We start from the raw sequence: 20333 nt of genomic DNA, 5'->3' as shown, positions 1-20333 counted from the left end.
TAACAACTGCAGGTCTGTGGGAAACCACGGGCCTGGGGCCAAGCGTCCTGAATTCTAGTCCCCTACTTCTCAGGGTGGGCTGTGCTGCCTTGGTCAAGGCTCGGGACTCAGCTTCCGTATCCGTGACCGTGAGGGCTCTGACTCCCAGCCAGTCCCTCAGCGGGAGAGCGGGACCGCGGCCGCTCTCTGTCCCTCCCTCTTCGCCGGCCCGGGCCGTGGCGGGGGTGGGGGGGCCAGGCGTGCCTGGCCCCGGCGGGCTCCGGCGCCTCCTGCCGGCCGAGAGGGGCCGTGCCGCGCCTGCGCCCGCGCGACGAGAGGGGCTGAGAGGAGACCTGGGAGCGCGGAGGCCGCCGCGCGGGCCGGGCCACGCTGGGGGCACGATGATGTCGGCGGGGGAAAGGAAATGAGTCATCACTCCCTGGGACCGTGGGGCGGCCGGGAGCGAGTGTGGAGACACGGCCACAGGAACCCAGGACAATGGCGGGAAGTAAGAGGAATGTGGGCCTGGCTGCAGCCGCCCGCCCCTGACCCCGGACCCCACGGCGGGGAGGAGTCTGGGGCGCAGGGTGGGCCCCGAGGGGTCGGACGGCGGCCAGAACTCAGGTGGGGTCGGGTGGGGACGGGGTGGCTGGAAGAGGATGGGGACGCAGCTAAGCCCAGAGTGCCCGGCCTGAAGAACAACCCGGGCCGTCTTTCTCACCAAGGTTGTTTCCAAAACCTTAGCCGACCCCTCGGCGGTTCCTCCACTTCCCTTAAACTCTACTGAACCTCAGAATAATCCCGGGGGCTGGTTAAAACCCGGATCCCCCGGCCACACCCCGGAGATTCTGACTAAGCAGGCCAAAACTGGGCCTCCATGAATTTGCATTTTTTAAATTATTCTTTTTTATTGAGATGGGGTCTCACTATGTTGCCCAGGCTGGTCTCAAACTCCTAGACTCAAGCAATCCTCCCGCCTCAGCCCCGCAACGTGCTGGGATTACAGGCATGAGCCAGGATCCCAGCCGGAATTTGCATTTTTAACAACCTCCTAGTAGGCGGTGCTGGGCCAGGGTCCTCAGACCACTCTTTTGAGTAGTGCCACCTTAGAACGAAGTCCAGCTACTTGGCGGACCTACGACCGTCCTCTGTCATGTGGTTCCTCCAGTCTCACCTGTCCCCACCTCCTACCCCTCACCAGTGTACTAGCAAGACCCAACTACCTGCATGTTGCGGTTCTCTCCTCTGTGTGTTTGCACAGGCTATTTCCTTCGATTGAAAGGCCTTCTCTTCACTACGCTGCTGCTCAAACTGTCTGACTTCTACCTGCCTTTTAAAATCTTCTCCATGGGTGTGCCAAAGAGTATAATCAACAGAGTGAAAAAAGCAACCTATAGAATGGGAGAAAATATTTTCAAATCATAGATCTGATAAGGAATCAATATCCACAGTGTATAAAGAACTACAACTAGACCACAGGAAATCAATCCTGATTCAAAAATGGGCAAAGGACTTGAATAGGCATTTCTCCAAAGAAAATAAACAAGCGGCCAATAAGCACTTGGGAAGATGTTCAACATCACTAATCATTAGGGAAACGCAAATCAAAACGCAGTGAGGCCCCCACCATCCTGACTCTCCTTCCTTCCTTTAGAGGATGTTGCCTTCTGGATCGACCTCAACCCCACTCAGGGAGCCGCTCAGCTTCCTCAAGGGCCTGGAGTAGATGGCTTCCATCTTGTCTTTTGCCACCTGTGGAGGTTTTTAAGCGCAAACAGAAATTCAAGTGAATTGTCCTACAGTTACTGACGAAACTATTACAACTACTTCTGATTATCCATTCAGGTTAAATCGGGCATCATTTCAGTCACCTCCAGGTATTAATGTATATGATATAAATTGGAAAGTCAAGTGCTCCTAGGAGATGACTTCTTCTGCACAATTCCGTTACATTTGCAGTCTCTGTCTTCCTGTACTGCATTGCTGTCCTGCTTTATATTGGTTACAGGAACCTATATCAGGGTAGTCATAAACTTCCCATGATTGGCTTTGTCATTACTCTTGTTGCCATCTTTTGCGATTGGTGAGCACTTCAAAAGCTCACTTGGGCAAAAGCTCTTGCAGATATTAAAATAGCTACTGGTCAAAATATTGTTCAGGAACTTCTGCTTTTAAGAAATCATGTGTTGTTTTGGCTCTGTGACCAGCATGGGATTCCTAAATGTATCTGTGATTTTTGTCTTTCTGAATATGACACTTTGGAGGGGAAATGCTTGGTGTGTGCACAAGTATGAGGAGACCAACTTACACAACCCATCAAATACTTCTGCTCCTCATAGCCAAGGAGGTATTCCACCTCCTGCTGGAATGTAATTAAAGGGAGAAACACACTGTATGAAATATATGTCTATATCAAGACATGTTGCCAATATCTTGAGGCACATTAATTTTTTTTTTTTAAGCCACACAGTGAGATATCACCTCACACCCATCAGAATGGCTACTGTAAAACAAAAACAGAAAATAACAAGTGTGGACAAGAATGTGAAGAAATTGAAACCCTTGTGCAGTTGGAGGGAATGTAAAATGGTCCAGCCACTGTGGAAAACAGTGTCTTCATCTGTTTCCTATTGCTATAACTGAACACCAGAGACTGGGTAAATTATAAAGAAAAGAATTTATTTCTTACAATTCTGGAGGCTGGGAAGTCCTAGGTCAAGGGACTGCATCTGCTTGGCCTCTGGGGAGGGCCTCATGTCATAACATGTCAGAAGGCATCACGTGGGAAAGGGGTGCACTGAGAGCCAAACTGCCTTTAATAACAAACCCAGGCTGGGCACAGTGGCTCATGCCTGTAATCCCAGCACTTTGGGGGAGCGGGGGGTCAAGGCCTGCAGATCACTTGAGGCCAGGAGTTCAAGACCAGCCTGGCCAACATGGTGAAACCTTGTCTCTACTAAAAATACAAAAATTAGCCAGGGGTGGTGGCAGGTGCCTGTAATCTCAGCTACTTGGGAGGCTGAGGAAGGAGGATCGCTTGAACCCTGGAGGCAGAGACTGCCGTGAGCTGAGATTGTGCCACTGCACTCCAGCCTGGGTGACAGAGTGAGATTCTGTCTCAAAAAATATAATATAATATAACATAATATAATATAATATGGCACAAAGAATACTAAACAGACCTCTGTACTTGCCCACACAGGTTTAACAAATGTCAACATTTTGCCACATTTGCTTTCTATTTCTCTTTTTTCGAAAAAACAAAACAAAAAAACCCCCAAAACTCTGATAAATCTAAAGCCCTCCCATTTTCCCTTGTATAGGTAACCAGTGTCTCAAGTTAGTGTAGATCCTTCTTGACCATATATATATACACATACATACATACACATTTACTATGGAGGTATATATCAATATATACAATACCATATCAATAGTATGCATATTTCATACACATATAAAATATGGGGGCCCAGGAAGCGATCCTCTTGCCTCAGCCTCCAAAGTAGCTGAGATTACAGGTCTAAGCCACCACGCCTGGCTAATTTTTATATTTTTAGTAGAGATGGAGTTTCACCATGTTGGCCAGGCTAGTCTCGAATTCCTGGTTTCAAGTGATCCACGCACCTCAGCTTCCTAAAGTGTTGGGATTACATACACAAATATAACACATACATTAACAGTATATGTACATATATACTATCATACTGTGTAAATCTCTTTGAAATTTGCTTTTTCACTCATTTTTGAGATTTACCCATGTTATTACATTGTAGATCTGATTCGTTAATTTTAAATGCTCCATAGTTTCCCATTGTTTGAATAAACCTGTTTATTTATTTGTTCCTTTCCTAATGGACTGTTGGTTGTTCCTATTTTTGTTATTACACACAGCACTGCAGTGAAAATTCTTGTATCGATGTGTGGGTGTTTTTTGCTTTTGAGACAGGGTATTGCTCTGTCACCCAGGCTAGAGTGCATTGGCACTATCACAGCTCACTGAAGCCTCAACTTCCTAGGTTCAAGCAATCCTCCCACCTCAGCCTCCCAAGTAGCCGAGACTACAGGCACATGCCACCACACCCAGCTAAATTTTAAATTTTTTGTAGAGACAGGGGTCTTGCCATGTTGACCAGGAGGATGGTCTCAAACTCCTGGGCTCAAGTGATCCACCCGCCTCAGCCACCCAAAGTGCTGGGATTACAGGCATGAGTCACCGCGCCCGGCCTGTTTTGCGAGGCATATGGTTGCTAGATCACAGTGCATGCACATCTTCGGCTTTTACTAGCTATCGCCAAATTCTCCAAAGTTGATCTGAAACCAGTGGAGCGTGTCAGCACTGCCCCTAGCATGCGCACACCAGGCCGGGGTGTGACAGCCCTCGGGCTGGGCTCCAACCCCACTTCGAGATCCGAGCGGGGGCCGGGAGCTAGCAGAGGCCAAGCAATGGGAGCAGGCACCTCCAAGCCTGCAAGGACAAGGCGAGCACCTTCCTGGGCCCCCAAAAGTGTAGAGGGGCCCGAGTCCACAGCCCGGACTTGGGCGGCTGCTGCCGCTCCTGGCTCCCGCCTGCTACGTGGAGCGTGATGCCCGGGCCGCATCCCTCGCGGCCTGGGGCGGGGGCGCCTGGTCCTCGCTGGGCCGGGGCCGGGTCTGGGGCAGGGGCGTCCTCTCCACGAGCCTAGCCCCGTGGCCCCGGCGCTCAGGGGCAGCCCGGAGTTCCCCTCGCCCGGCTCGCAGCACGGCCCGGGGCAGGGCGCCTCCGGGAGCGGATCGTGGGCCAGGGCCCAGCCGTCTGGAGTGTCAGGCCGGCGGTCACCCCGATGAGGGGTGGACCCCAGGGACGCTGCCCCGGGCGGCCCTGCGCAGAGCCTCTTCCGGAGGCGCAGGAACTCCTCACCTTTGGTAGGGCAGGCGCCGTTCTCCCTTACGGCCCTGGGCCCCCGAATGCGGCCCCAGCTTCGCCTCCTCCCAGCGGCCTTCCGGCAGCAGCAGCGGGCAAGAGCGGCGACGCGGGGCCAGAGTCCGGAGCCCCGGGCCTGAAGGCACGTCCCACCCGGCCGCGCGAGGGTGGGGGCGGCGCAGTCGGTTGCCTCGGGGACGCGGACACAGGGTACCCGCCGCCACTGCTGCTCCAGCAGCCGCTCCTGCCACCGCCGCCCGCGCCCTAGCGCGGCGGACGGCCCGCCGCTGCCATCAATATATTAAATTAATATGTTAATATTAACACTACAGGTGGCCTCAAATTGGCTCATATCAGGTTTTGTCACAAAGTGAGTTTAAACCAGAACGGGCGCTGTGGCTCACGCCTGTCATCCTGGCACTTTGGGAAGCCCAGGCGGGCGGATCACCTGAGGTCAGGAGTTCGAGACCAGCCTGGCCAACATAGCAAAACCCCTTCTCTACTAAAAATACAAAAATTAGCCAGATGTGGTGGAGGTTGCCAGGAGGCTGAGGCAGGAGAATCTCTTGAACCCGGGAGGTAGAGAATGTAGTGAGCCGAGATCCCGCCACTGCACTCCAGCCTGGGCGACAGAGCGAGACTCGTCTCAAAAATAAATAAATAAATACACACATACATAAAGGAGTTTAAACCAAATTTAGGGAAGCAAACTTAGTTTTCAGAGTTTTTCTATTTTGGAATTGCAAATAAAAGATTTTAAGCTTCTACCAATTTGTATTCCCACCAGCCGCTTATGACTTCTTATTTCCCCATATCTTTGCCAATATGGTGTTATTAGGCTTTTTAATTTTTGCCAATCTGATGAGTGTGAAATGAAGTCTTTATTTTGATTTGAATTCTCATAATTACTAGGGAGGTTGAGCATTTTTCATTTGTTTATGACAATTCCGGTTTCCTCTTCTGTGAATTTCCTGTTTCTCTTGAATTGTTCTTCTTTTATTGATGTATTCTGGACACAAACAAGTTGTAATGAATTGCCAATATCTTGCCTTTTCATATTTTATAGCACCTTTCATCATAAAGAAGTTTAAAATTTTAAGGTAGTCAAATTCATCAACATTTTCCTTTATAAAGTATGTCCTCTTTATCTTAAGAAACCCACCCCCCTTCAAGTTCATAGTGTATTTGCTTGCAGATTTTTTTTAAGTTTTAAAGTTTGGCTTTTTATATTTAGTTTTTAAAAATATATCTGGAGTCTATCTTTGTGTATGATGTGAGGAAGGAATCTAGTTTTATATTTTGCATCTGTTAGCCAGTTGTTCTGGTATTATGTACAAATTGATGTCTTATTTTCCCGCTGATGTGTAGTAAAACCACCTCCATCACAGTCCAAGTTCCCATCAATATGTGGCCCACCTCTGGGTCCTCTGTTCAGCCCCATGGTCTCTTTGTCTGTCTTTGCTAATAATAATTCTTTATTATGGTAGGACAAGCCCCTCCCATCTTATTTCTCACTTTCTTCTTCAATAGCGTCCTAGCTAGTCTTGGCCCTTTATTCCTTTATTATATAAATTTTTTAAAAACTTGTTTATTTCCATAGAAAAACTAGTTGGATTTATTTATTTATTTATTTATTTATTTATTTTTGAGACAGAGTCTCCCTCTGTTGCCCAGGCTGGAATACAATGGCGTGATCTCAGCTCACTGCAACCTCCGCCTCCCAGGTTCAAGCGATTCTCCTGCCTCAGCCTCCCAAGTAGCTGGGATTACAGGCATGTACCACCACGCCCAGCTAATTTTTGTATTTTTAGTAGAGATGGAGTTTTGCCATGTTGGCCCGCCCAGCTGGTCTCAAACTCCTGACCTCAGGTAATCCGCCCGCCTCAGCCTCCCAAAGTGCTGGGATTACAGGTATGAGCCACCGTGCCTGGCCAGGATTTTTTTTAAAACAAACTCTCAGATCACTAAAAACTGGTTGGATTTTGATGAGTATTGTCTTTGGGTCACAATTTCCCTGTTAATAAGGAGGGATGAAAATACTTTTATTTTTTGACACACAGTCTGGCCCTATCGCCCAGGCTGGAACGCAGTGGTGAAATCATGGATCACTGCAGCCTCAACCTCCCGGGCTCAAGCAGTCCTCCCACCTCAGCCTCCTAAGTAGCTGGGACCACAGGCATGCGCCACCATGCCTGGCTAATTTTTGTATTTTTTGTTGTGACAGTGTTTCGCCCAGGCTAGCCTCAAACTCTTGAGCCCAAGCGATCCACCTACCTCAGCCTCCCAAAGTGCTGAGATTATAAGCATTAGCCACCATGCCTGGCCTGAAAATACTTTTTCTTTTCCCTCAAAGGAGAGGGGGCAGTCACACCCCACTTATTCTGAGGTTACGTTTCAGCAACTCCAAAGTCTGGAAAACAAGAGGAAATAAGAATAAGGTCAAAACAGCCTCTGAGAAGCTATAGACACCTCAGAGCCTATGTGCTAAATCACACCCACTTTTGTCACAAGTGGTCTTCTCAGGCCTCCCTCAGAACCTGTTTACTTTAGTCACTGTTCTAGGAAACTTGATGGTCTGATTTCCTAGCCTACAGCAGATTTAAGGCAGCTGCAACTTAGAAGAAACATGGAGGAAAACATGCTGATAACTAACATCTGACAGAGATAGAAAAGTCCAAATACTTATGAAAACCAGCTGCAGGAACATGAGAGGGCAGCAGAGCGGGGCCGCTCACTTCTGAAACCTTTGGAGGCCCCACTGCACGTATGATGGACAGAAGGCAGCTCTGTTCCACACGGTCATTCAGGAGCCAGGAGTTAACCCCTCCTTGTGTGTTCCGGGGCTGCTCCGGCTGTGGACATTCTAGGCAGAGTGGGAAGGTACAGTGAACAAGTTCAAGTCCAGCATTTCCTCTTAGGCCAGTGACAGGGAAGATGCACCCACCTACTGCAGTTTCATCCCATTGCTGAGAGGTTGGCACTAGGCCCTACCCAGCTGCACAGGGACCAGGAGATGTAGTCTTTGCTGGTCATGTAAGGCCTTCTAGAGCATCGTAGTGATATAGGAGTTAAAAAGAAATTTCTGGCCGGGCATGGTGGCTCACGCCTGTAATCCCAACACTTTGGGAGGCCGAAGAGGGTGGATCACGAGGTCAAGAGATCAAGACCATCCTGGCCAACATGGTGAAACCCTGTCTCTACTAAAAATACAAAAATAGCTGGGCATAGTGGCGTGTGCCTGTAGTCCCAGCTACTCGGGAGGCTGAGGCAAGAGAATCGCTTGAACCCGGGAGGCAGAGGTTGCAGTGAGCCAAGATCGCACCATTGCACTCCAGCCTGGCAACAGAGTGAGACTCTGTCTCAAAATAAAATAAAATAAAATAAAATAAAATAAAAATAAAAGAAATTTCTTGGGCAGATAATGAGGGTAAGGAAGTCCTTGGTAAGGTTTTCCTTTTAATCAAAAGCAGCCCCCAAATCATTTCTTTTTCTAAGAGCGAGCCTGTAAAATCGAGCTGCAGACATAGATAAGCAAGCTGGAAACTTGCACGGGTGAATGCTGGCAGCTGTGCCAATAGGAAAATGCTACCTGGGGGCCAAAATGTCATGTTCAACATGGAGGTTCCATCTTCCCTTTTCTTTGTCAACCACATGTACAGTAAGGAACAGACAACATGGCGCCGGCCAGATAGAGACGCCATCTACATAATAAAAGATTAGGGTGGGATGGCCAGCTTTTTCACGCACTATGCAAATGTCACACCTGGCCCAACCAATCGCTCAGGCCCTATGTAAATCAGACACCACCTTCTCAAGTTCGTCTGTAAAACCCCGTGCTTTTAACTACAAAACCGGAAGATCCACTCGGGAGCCTCTCTCTTTTCTCTGCAGGAAAGAAAGCTATTCGCTTTTCTCTTTCTTTCGCCTGTTAAACCTCCACTCTTAAACTCACTTATTTTGTGTCCGTGTCTTCAATTTCCCTGGCATGAGACAAGGAACCTCAGGTATTTACTCCAGATAATGACGCCGCTTCAGCAGGACCCCAGCTTTGACTCTGAGTGAGATGAGAGCCATTGGAGAGCTCTGAGCGCAGCCGTGACCTGATCTGATTTGTAAATGATCCCTCAGGTTGCTGTGTTGAGAAGGCTGAGGGGGTGCAGGTGGGGGCAGGGGCAAAAACAGGGACCCCCGTTGGGATGACCTGCTCTCTGAAGCTTTCCTGGCCCCTCCTACCTTCAGGTGGAGCAGACCTCCTCCTCTGTTGTTCTCTAGGCTTCCACAACATTTCCCATAATTTAAACACTGACTGTTTACTTGTCTGTCTTCTCCAGGTCAATATATCCACAACACCCGGCCCAGAACAGGTGCTTGGCAAAGTATGTTTCCAGCATGTTAGATACAATTGAAATAACAACTAGAACCAAGTATGTTGGTCAAGGATCTTTTTTAAAAATGTGTTTATTTTTTATAGACAGGGTCTTGTTTTGTTACCAGGCTGGAGTACAGTGGTTCCATCATAGCTCATTGTAACCTTGAACCCTTTTGAGGCTCAAGAGATCCTCCTGCCTCAGCCTCCCGAGTAGCTAGGACTACAGGCCATGCCACTAAGCAAAGCTAATTTTAAAATCTTTTGTAGAGACAGGGTTTCACTATATTTCCCAAGCTGGTCTAGACCCCCTGGCATCAAGCAATCCTCCCGCCTTGGCTTCTCAAAGTGCTGGGATTATAGGCATGTGCCACCGTGCCTGGCCAGGGATCCTTAACTGCAAGAAACAGAAGCCAACTCTGGTTGTCTTTAAATTAAAAAGAAAATTTTGGAGATGCCCAGAACCCACAGGAAGGCTGGAGAGCTAGGTCTGGACAAAGAACAGGAAGCAGCAGAGAGGTTCTTGGCAGTCAGGCTGTGTGGCTGTGGTGAAGAAGTCAACTGCCTCTCCCACCTTGTTTCAAAGTCCTGGGAAGGGCTCTGACTGAAAGGATTGAGGTCAGGTGTTGATGCTTTGGTCTCACTGGGGCAGGGAAAGGAAGAACTGGGGCAGGGAAAACCTTCAGAGACCCCTTTGGCTTCCAGGATGGGAGGGCAAGGCTCCCCAATTTAGTGTCTCACCAAGACTGTGCTGGCAGGAGGCAGGCAATGGGAAGGGAGAGCAGAGAGCTGTGAGGGGAAACCAATGCTGAGTGGCCCAGTGCCAGCAAATGTCCACGACAATTTCCCAGGGCTGGAAAAGCACAGAGGCACGAGCTGGGAACTGGGAACGGGGCACTGTACAAGAGATGAGTCTTCCTTGTCTTTGGAAGACAAGGGCTCAGCACAGCACCTAGTACTCAGATGTTCATCTGATGTTTATCCCATGAGTGGATGGATGGAGGGATGAGCTATGAAAACCGAAGGGCTGTGAGCATTACTCCTTCCTTCCTTCCTTCCTTCCTTCCTTCTGAGCCAGAGTCTTTCTATGTCACCCAGGCTGGAGTGCAGTAGCATGATCCTGGGTCACTGCAATCTCTGCCTCCTGGGCTCAAACAATCCTCCCACCTCAGCCTCCTGAGTAGCTGGGACTACAGGCACATACCACCATGCTCAGCTAATTTTTTTTTTAATTTTTTGTACAGGCAGGGTCTCACTGTATTGCCCAGGCTGAACATTTCTAGGCACATTGATTTTATGAATCAAAAGGGGATGAGATGGCAGCAGCCTCAATGAAGAGATGATTGCAAAAAAGAAAAAAAGACTTACCTCAGGGAACAAATTGTAGCACTGTTTCCAAAGGCCCCATTCATCTAGCTCTGAGCAGGATTAACATTTATTTAAATAAATTGGCCCCATGCAGTTTGGGCTGATTATGTTGGACACACTGGAGGGATTGTTCAGCGGGAGGTGGGCTAGCCTCCAGATTCTCTCAGGAAGCCATGGATCTGGCCCTGACATCCCATCCAGGAGTGGAGCCCAGCAGTCTGGGGAAGAACCAAGCGGGACGTTTTGACTACACGTGCCAAGAAGCCAGCATCTTCCAAGGAAATCCGCTGGGCTGGGCACCAAGGAGTATCACAATCCATGCATAGTGAGTTGAGGGGTTGGCCTTAGAACCTGCCTGGAGGTCATACAGCCCAGAGGTTTCCAAATGTGCTCTTGGAGCCTGTGAAGTCACAGAAGTGTCACAGGTGCATCCAGAGGTGAAGATAAGGAGGCAACCCCTGAGCTCCTCGTCCCAGTTGCCTTTGACCAGAGCAGCAACACACACTTTCAGGTTTTTCAAGGGAGATTCTTTTGAATAAAGAGTTCTGTGGGCCGGGTGCACCTGTAATCCCAGTACGCTGGGGAGGCCAAGGTGGGAGGATCACTTGAGACCAGACTGGGCAACACAGCAAGACCTCTTCTCAAAAGAAAGAAAGAGAGAGAGAGAGGGAGGGAGGGAGGGAGGAAGGAAGGAAAGAAAGAAAAGAGTTCTGTGTACAAAAAAAAAAAGTTTGGGATCTACTTCAGTGTTTTCAGGAATATAGATGGAAAGGACACAGAATTACCAGTTACGTGACCTTATTAAGCCTTGGTTTCCCCATCTGTAAAATGTGGATAACATCAGAGGATTGTAGGCCGGTGCGGTGGCTCATGCCTGTAATCCCAGCACTTTGGGAGGCTGAGGCAGGCAGATCACCTGAGGTCAGGAGTTCGAGACCAGCCTGACCAGCATGGATAAACCCCATCGCTACTAAAAATACAAAATTAGCCGGGCGTGGTGGCGTGTGCCTGTAATCCCAGCTACTTGGGAGGCTGAGGCAGGAGAATCGCTTGAACCCAGGAGGCAGAGGTTGCAGTGAGCCAAGATCGCCCCACTGCATTCCAGCCTGGGCAATAAGAGCAAAACTCCATCTCAAAAAAATAAAATAAAATAAAAATAAAATAACCCAGAGGATTGTGGTGAGATTAAATGGGATAACGTATGTGGCAGGATATTATTTTGAGACACTCATCGATGTTCATTTTTCTCCCTGTATTTTCCCATTTCCTTTCCCACATTCAAGCAGCTTTGAGGGTGGGGGCAGAGTGAGGAGTACCCTAAAACTCTTTCTTAAAGGCCTGAACCCTTAGGCAACTGAGCTGGTGTCTAGACGCGAGAAAAGGGGAAGAGAAGATTCATGCAAATGCTCAAGGCACCTTGGCCAGAAGCAGAGGGGAGACCGGACCCCACACTCCTCCAGAACCAGCAGGGTCTCCTGTCCCAGAAAGGAATGACAGAGAGCAAGAGATCTGCGGCGCCGGAGCAGTTCTCGGGGAAGCAGTGAGATCCTTTAGGCTGACCATGTTGAAGTAACAAGAAAACATTGGCCCTGAAGGGGCCCTGGGGGTGGGGCAAGGACAGCATCAGAAGCCATGGATGGTTTTCTGAAGACCAAAATCCCATCCTCCTACCACGTGATGTTGCACAAAGACCTCAGAACTAGGACATAAATCCTGGAAGAAGTTACATATTTAGGGCGGGTGGGGTGGTAATCCCAGCGGAGTCTGAGGCGGGCAGATTGCTTGGGCCCAGGAGTTTGAGACCAGCCTGGGCAAGATGGTGAAACCCCGTCTCTACTAAAAATACAACAATTAGCTGGGTACAGGAGCATGAACCTGTTGTCCCAGCTACTCGGGAGGCTGAGGCCGGAGAATTGCTTGAACCCTGGAGGTGGAGGTTGCAGTGAACCGAGATGGAACCACTGCACTCCAGCCTGGGCGACAGAGTGAGACCCTATCTCCAAAAAATAAAGAAAGAAGTTACATATTTTTCCCCACCAGCCTGATGGCAAAGGAACTCCGAATCAGAAATGGGGCACAGGTACAGGAAAACAAGAAAGTTTTCTGCCTGCCCACTGGAGCTGTCCGGGCACTGAGCAAAGGCCTGCCATGTGTGTCTAAGGCCTGGAGCCAGCCCAGGGGCTGCATCTGCGTCACTCAGCCCTCTCCTGGCTCGTCTCTGTGCCTCTTCAGTCCAATGCTTCCTCCTTCCCAGGCCCCATCTGTTGTGCGGTTTTCTCTCAACCTAGCTTCCTGGGAAGGGCTGCAGCCAGTTTGAGGAGCCCAGTAAAACACCCCCAAGGGCTGTTGCCTTCTTCCTCCGGGCTAACTGAATTCTTGCAGGGGCTGGGAAGAGGTGGGTGGGAGGACAGGGCAGGCTGATCTGGAGAGTCTGGCTTCCTGGGCCCCAGCCCAGCCCTCGGCAGAGCAATGTGACCTGATCCCATACTTGGCAAGGCAGCTGCAGACATTTGCAAAGTGACAAAAGGAGAGGAGGGACCTAAGAAGAAAACAGCATTTGCACAGAACATGGAAGTGCCTGGAAATGTTTTCTAGACACGTTATTCTTCTCTAGGGTGATTTTCAAGGCCAACCGAGCCTGGAGACTAAGGCTTCCAGAGGTGACTGACTGGCCCAGTGTGGCCACAGAGGCTTCCTCTCTGCAGTGTGTGTGTGAGTGAAACCACCTTTGCAAAGATTGTAACATTGAGAAAATTATGGCAGTGAAAGAGATCTAATCTAACCCACCCCCATCTCGCATTTGCCTTAATCATTCCTGGGCTTAAGCTAAGCTAACTTTGGGAGACATTTAGGTTATCGTTTATTTATTTATTTATTTAGAGGCAGGGTCTCTCTCTGTTGCCCAGGCTGGGGTCCAGTGGTGCGATCTCAGCTCACTGCAACCTCTGCCTCCCAAGTTCAAGTGATTCTCATGCCTCAGCCTCCTGAGTAGCTGAGACAGGTCCGTGCCACTACACTCAGCTACTTTTATTGTATTTTTACTAGAGATGGGGTTTGCCATGTTGCCCGGGCTGGTCTCGAATTCCTGGTCTCAAGTGATCCACCCACCTTGGCCTCCAAGTGTGCTGGGATTACAGGCATGAACTACAGCACCCTGCCAAAGTTACAGTTTAAATTATACTAGGCCTTCCCCCAAAAGTCAACTGCCTTTTAAAGCTGATGAAAGGCCATTAGACTAGGGGGAGAAGAGGAATCTGATTTCTGATAAGATGTAGCCATTATTCCAGAGGGATCCTGCAGATAACATCACTATTGTAGACTAACCTTTTGAGATATCTTTTCAGATATTTTTTGCATGTCTGACACCCATGGCTCCACCTGGACCTGATGACTCCTGTGGCCCCACCCAGGAGTGACTCAGCTCAACACAACAGCTTTGACCCCCTCTGATTTCATCTCCACTCCAGCCAATCAGCAGCAAGCACCCATTGCCTGGCCACCCCCACCCCTTACCCAAACTGCCTTTGAGCCTTGGAGATTGATTTGAGTGATAACTCCATCTCTTGTGTGGTGTGGCTGGCTACAAGTCAATTAAATTCTTTCCTTACTGCTATGGCATGTTCTTTATTTGTGCAGCAGGAAGGAAAAACCCATCAGTTACATGAGTATGTGCGTATATGTGTGAGTATATGTATGTATTGTGTATGTGTCAATGTATGTGTGTATATAGTGTGTATGTGTGTGTCTATGTGTGTATAGGAATGTGTGTGTGTGTGTGTGTGTGTGTCCATTTCAGGACGGGGCTCTCCCTAGATCTTTAGAGCCAGTAGGACGTCATTTAGCAATCCCCCAAATCCAATCACTCCTTTTTAGGAATGTTAAAACCAAGGCCCAAGGGACATGACCTGCCTGAAATCGCATGTTTCTCCAGTGACAAAGGAAGAAGTGGCCTGGGAGTCAGAAATAGTCTCACCTGCACCCCAGCTCTTGGCCCTTCTTGCTTGGTAGAGGTCATTCTCTCTTGATAGCACAGCCGCTTGATGAAAATAGAGCAGTTAGCTTGTCCAGCACTGGCCCCGTCTGGGCCAAGCCCTGTGCTTTGTACCTGACACAGGTTATGTCATTCAACGTACCCCTCACAGTGATCTCTCAAAATAGGTATTTTGATGTACATTTCATAGAGGTGGAAACCGAAGCTGGCTGGGTGAGTTTTATTTCCCACAGCCTGTGTACTTGTTCTATTTATGTAGTCATGACTGACATTTTTGAGGACATACTATATGCCGGGCACTGTTCTAAGCACTTTGTACATGTTACCTTCTTTTGTCCTCATCATAACAGGTACTATGACCACCCTATGTTACAAATGAGGTCCCTAAACACAGAGTTTAAGTAATTGCTCAAGGTAAATCAGCAAGTAGAGGTCAGAAATCTAAAGGCAGTGAGGGAGGGGAGCAGTGAGACCGGAAGAGAGGAAAGCCCTAGAAGTCTGAGTTAACCGCAGTGGGCAACTGGGGCTCAACCCCACCAGGGACGGCTGTGAGCCTGGGTCAAACACACTTTGGGGGTATCTAGCTGAGGGACTGTAACTGAGTAGCCCCGTTTTTCTAAGAGATGGTTTAATTATTTTTTCCCTCTTCTTTTCTCGCTCCCCGGTTCCCCAGTTTCCCACTTCCTACTCATTCCTTTAGACATGCAAATATAACCTTTTACCTCGCGGTTCAGCAGATGCTCCCTACAAAGCAAGTTCATCTAATTATATGATCTCTCATTGAGGGTTACCAGTTGATTTGCAAACCAAAGCCTGCCCATCAGGGAACTCTAACCCTCCACTGGGTTGCCTCAGAACTTTTGCTCACCAAGAGGCTGCCTTGAGAGATAACAGCCAGTTTCTATGAGACTCCCTCCCACCTGGGGAGTTCTCAGTCTAGTCCTGCTCACGAAGGTTCCAGCAGTCACCAGCTCGAGTGCCCAGTAGATAAGGTACCAGAGCTAACATGCAGACCCCCACTTGCTCACTTCTTCCCCTGCCTTTTAAAAGTGCCTGCTTTCTGCTCCAAAAGTAAAGCAGTATATTTAAAGGCGAGACACCTGTGCTCCTTCCCCTAAACTAGCTTTGGACTAATTTCTACCAGACATTTATTTATTTATTTATTTATTTATTTATTTATTTATTTGAGACAAGGTCTGGCTTCGTCACCCAGGCTGGAGTGCAGTGGCAGGATCTCGGCTCACTGCAACCTCTGCCTCCTGGGTTCAAGTGATCCTCCCACCTCAGCCTCCCGAGTAGCTGAGACCACAGGTGGGTTTGGGTTACCTGGCTAATTTTTGTATTTTTTTGTAGAAATGGGTTTTCCCCATGTTGCCCAAGCTGGTCTCAAACTCCTGAGCTCAAGTGATCTGCCACCCTCAGCATCCCAAAGTGCTGGGATTACAGGCATGAGCCATGGCCTCCAGCCTAGATGACACAGTGAGACTCCATCTCAAAAAAAAAAAAAAAAATTGGACTCCGCATGCAGCAAGCAAACTAACCTGCCATTCGGTTACAGGACAAGGAAGTGCCTTGGAACTACCCCTATGTGGGCGAGTGCTCCTTGTCCAGGGAATGTCATTAGGCAGAGATGTAGGAAGCCACCTTCCTAAAGGTGCTGTCTGCAGGTGACTCCAGGTGGCCCAGGAGATACAGGCAGGGCAGCATTTGCTACCATGTATTAGCCCTGACACTTGGTGCTCAACAAATGCTTATTTTCTTCCCTTCTCTCTACAGAACATTTTCTTTGGACCCAGATATTTCTGGAAATCAATAAAGCTGGTTTTATTATGTGTATGGCAAAATGTCGTTTGCTTTTATACCACCACAGTTTTTTTTTTTTTTTTTTGAGACAGGGCCTCACTCTGTCACCCAGGCTGGAGTACAGTGGCACAATCTGGGCTCACTGCAGCCCCGAACTCCTGGGCTCAAATGATCCTCCCACCTCTGCCTCACAAGTAGCTGGGACTACAGACACGTGCCACCATACCTGGCTAATTTTTGTATTAAAAAAAAAAATTGGAAGCTGGGCCTGGTGGCTCACACCTATAATCCCAACACTTTGGGAGGCTGAGGTGGGCGGATCACCTGAGGTCAGGAGTTCAAGACCAGCCTGGCCAACATGGTCAAACCCCATGTCTACTAAAAATACAAAAATTAGCCGGGTGTGGTGGCTCATGCCTGTAATCCTGGCTACTCGGGAGGCTGAGGCAGGAGAATCGCCTGAACCTGGGAGGTGGAGGTTGCATGCAGTGAGCCAAGATCGCACCACTGCACTCCACACTCTAGCCTGGGCAATAGAGTGAGACTCCATCAAAAAAAAAAAAAAAAAAATTAAAATAATTTTTTAAAATAGATAGGATCTCATTATGTTGCCCAGGCTAGTGTTAAACTCCTGAGCTCAAGCAATCCACCTGCCTTGGCCTCCAAAGTGGTGGGATTAAAGGTGTGAGCCACTGTGCCTGGCCCTGGCTAATTTTTGTATTTTTTGTAGAGACTAGGTTTTTGTCATGTTGCCCAGGCTGGTCTCAAACTCCTGCGCTCCAGCAGTCTGTCCACCTCGGCCTCCCAAAGTGCTGGAATTACAGGCATTAGCCAGAAATGTTCATATAAAAAAATCTCACAAATGGGAAAATCTGCTTTGTCAGGTTGCTACCTAATTATTACTTCATCAACATTACAATTTCTACAAATGTTCATAGCAGCACTATTCACAACAGTCAAAGGGTAGAAGCAACCCAAATGTCCATCAGTGGATGAATGGATAAACAAATTGTGGTCTGTCCATACAATGGAATATTATTTAGCCTTGAAAAGGAATGAAATATTCATGCTACCACATGGATGAACCTTGAAAACATTACGTTAAGTGAAAGAAACCAGGCACAGAAGGTCACATATTGTATGATTCCACCTATATGAAATATCCAGAATAGGCAAATCCACAGGAACAGAAAGCAGACTTGTGGTTGCCAGGCTGTAAGGAGAGAGGAATGGAGTGTGACTGTATAATGGGTGTGGCTCTCTTTTGGGGGTGATGGAAATGCTTTGGATCTAGATAGAGGTGATGACTGCATATCATTATGAATATACTAAATGCCACTGAATTGTTCACTTTGTTATTTATTTATTTGGAGACAGAGCCTCGCTCTGTCGCCCAGGCTGGAGTGCAGTGGCTTAATCTTGGCTCACTGCAACTTCCGCCTCCTGGGTTCAGGTGATTCTTGTGTCTCGGCCTCCCGAGTAGTTGGGACTACAGGCACCTGCCACTACCCATGGCAAATTTTTTTATATTTTTAGTAGAGACGGGTTTCCCCATGTTAACCAGGCTGGTCTTGAACTCCTGGCCTCAAATGATCCACCCACCTCAGTCTCCCAAAGTGCTCCCTGACTAACGCAGTTCATCGTCTTATCAGCATTTAGAGAGGCTCCCTGCTTCCTTAGTACTTTGCGTTTTTTCCTTGCTCTCTGCCTAAATGTCAAATAGATAATCTCTAGACTCCAGCATCTAGTAATACTCTGCAACGTCTCATGTCTTTCCATTAATATTTGTTACGTGATAAAAGGGTTGGTTTCATGCTCCTTGAAAGATGTTTCCAATGGGTTCAAGGACTTTCTTTGTTTTTTATTTTATTTTGAGACAGTCTTGCTCTGTTGCCTAGGCTGAAGTGCAGTGGTGCGATCTCAACTCACTGCAACCTCTGGGTCCCCAGTTCAAGCGATTCTCCCATCTCAGCCTCCCAAGTAGCTGGGACTACATGGACAGGCCACCATGCCCAGCCAATTTTTAGTAGAGATAGGGTTTCACCATGTTGGTCAAGCTGGTCTCAAACTCCTGGCTTTAAGCAGTCTGCCTGTCTTGGCTTCCAATATGGTGGGATTACAGGCATGAGCCACTGAATCCGGCCCTTTCTTTGCTTTTTAAATTAAAATCTTTTATTTTAACACTTCCAAGCCCAGATTAGTCTTGCAAGCCTCAGCATCTGCTAGGAAGTTGCTTGTTCTCCTGGAGGTGGACTCTTGGGGACATTGTTTTTCTTTTAAAAGATTAACACAGCATTAGCGATATCTTTGACGAAGTTTACATAAGCAGATGAAATCAGCTTTTGCCTTATGAAGAAATGTGGTGGACTGCTAACCGGTGCCCCACCCAACTCCACCTCCTACTACTTGCACCATGGTGTAGCCCCTTCTCTTACAGACTCTGGACTTGGCCGGGTGATTTGCTTTGTCAACTGGATATTAGCAAGAGCTATGTAAGCAGGGGCTTGATAGACATTTGCACAGGGGGGCTCCTGCTCTAGTAAGCAGGCCACCATGCTCTCAAGAAGTCCAGGCCATCCCCCTGTGAGAGGAACCAGGAGATTCCTGGAGGAGAACAGAGGTGCCTGGCCCCAAGGCCCCAGGCAAGTACAAAAGGCCTTCTTGGACATTCCCACCAGCCTGTTGCCAGTGAACACAGCCACATGAGCCACCCCTAGGCAAAGACCGCCTGGTCAACCAGACACTGCCAAAAAAAAAAAAATCATTGCCTGTTTAAAGGCCCTAAATTATGGGACTGTTGGCTGCACAGCCACAGAGAACTGACACATGAAGTTCACGTTCAACAGTAAAGTGGAACGTGGACAATCCTGAAGGTGAGCTGTGGAAACATTCTCAGCATCCTGAGTCCTGTTTATCTCAAGGTTGCACCTATTTCTTGGACTTATTTCTGACTATAAAAGGAAAATCAAAAAATACCCAAAAAAGTTTAAAGAAGAAATTGATATTGCTCACAATCCCACACTCCAAAATAAGTATATTTTACCTTTTGATGACTCTCCTTTCAGGTCTTCTTTCTTTCTTTCTTTTTTTTAGGCAGGGTCTCGTTCTGTCACCCAGTCTAGAGCACAGTGGCATAATCATAGTTCACTGAGCGTCAACCTCCTGGGCTCAAGTGATCCTCCTGCCTCAGCCTCCCCAGTAGCTGGTACTACAGGCATGCACCACCATGCCCAGCTAGTTTTTGTATTTTTAGTAGAGACAGGGTTTTGCCATGTTGGACTGGCTGGTCTTGAACTCCTGACCTCAAGTGATCCTCCTGCCTCAGCCTCCCAAAGTGCTGGGATGACTTGGAAGCCACCGTACTCAGCCGACATAACATTTTTTATTTAACGAATCTTCTGCTGTTGAACATTTAAGTTGGTTTGTTTGAAATAGTACGTAATATTGCAGTCCATATCCTTGTAAAAAGTATTTGAGCATATGGCAGATGATTTTCTTAGAAAAGTGTCCCAAGGTGGACTTACCACATGTCCTGATTAATCTCTGTGTCCCCAGATACTCTTTGCAGCCTCCCTTACCTTTCTCTGTGCCCCTGGAGACTGAGCTAGCCCTAAGCATTGAGTCACTTACTTCCCCTGGCCACTTTGAATAAGGTTCAGCCATCAAGAGGCAACAGCAGGTGACAGGAGGGGAGGGGGTATGTATTTGTCCTGCTCCCTCCCTGCTTTGCTGTGGTTCTGGCAGTGGCTGCAGCCCTAGGACTGTAACTTGGGTGTGGCCGACCCTCCGAACTGTCTGGGGTGCCAATGGAGTCCTGCTGTTGCACAAGCTTCAACTTCCCCTCTTGGTTCCCTTAACCCAGCCCATGTCTCTGAAAATAATAACTTCACTACAACATCTCTTCAAAGTCCCAGCTGGGTAGG

At 48.3% G+C, this 20333-nt stretch overlaps 1 pseudogene; it reads left to right on the top strand.

Annotated features, from left to right (window-relative positions):
• The first annotated feature begins 300 nt into the window (after nt 1–300).
• LOC100433593 (synaptophysin-like protein 1) lies at nt 301–4500 on the top strand (annotated as a pseudogene).
• The last annotated feature ends 15833 nt before the right edge of the window (nt 4501–20333 follow it).

Source organism: Pongo abelii, chromosome 19 (assembly GCF_028885655.2).
Source record: "Pongo abelii isolate AG06213 chromosome 19, NHGRI_mPonAbe1-v2.0_pri, whole genome shotgun sequence".
Lineage (NCBI taxonomy): Eukaryota > Metazoa > Chordata > Mammalia > Primates > Hominidae > Pongo > Pongo abelii.
This window is presented reverse-complemented; position numbering and strand designations above follow the sequence as displayed.